An 810-nucleotide genomic window follows, 5' to 3' on the forward strand; every position below is an offset into this window, starting at 1 on the left:
CTCGTTCCGACAAGACGCCTGTGTGTGTTGGTGAGGGAGACAAGAAGAAGAGGAAGAGCAAGAGGTTTCGGAGGTTTGCCTCTTTCTTCTGTTGTATGTTTCGTCCCAAATCCACCAGAGCTCAGGATGAGCAGGTGGAGCAGGGTGAGGTGGACCAGGACACTGACGAGGCCCCATCCAGGAGGTGTACTGATGGTAAAAGACCAGCTCTGAACATCAAAAAGTCTCTTAATCATTTACACAATGTAAAAAAAATCACACATTATAAAAATACAGATCAATTATTTTATTCCACATCATGTGATAAAAGTTTGAATATAAAAAGCAATATTTTGAAGAAATGTAATATTTCAAGATTTAGTCAAGTAGTCAAATGTTCCTCTAAATAAGTATGCAATATTTGATTGATATTATTTAATTACAGTTTTTCTTGATTGCTTAAACACATTTCTTGAAACTATGCCTCATATTCTCAAAACAGTAAACACAAATCCATAACGTCTCACCCAATTCCCCAAATATCCTATTTTCAGGTCAGAATGAAGCTCTACACTCAAAACCATTCACTCTTGCTGAAAAACCAAACTTTTCCCTCAGACATCACACACACAAGCTTTAAAAAAAAAACACACACTACAACATAGTATTACACACTGGTGCAATAAATTCAAAACAATATACTGGTTATAACTGGTAAGTTATGTTGCTTGTGGTTCTCCCCCTCAAAAACCTTTTCACATGAACACAAAAGACACAACCAATGTATACATTGGCACATTTTTATTCATTCATGTACTACACAGCACAACT

The sequence above is a fragment of the Sinocyclocheilus grahami genome, unplaced genomic scaffold, assembly GCF_001515645.1.
Source record: "Sinocyclocheilus grahami isolate Dianchi unplaced genomic scaffold, SAMN03320097.WGS_v1.1 scaffold1610.1, whole genome shotgun sequence".
NCBI classification, from domain to species: Eukaryota; Metazoa; Chordata; class Actinopteri; order Cypriniformes; family Cyprinidae; genus Sinocyclocheilus; species Sinocyclocheilus grahami.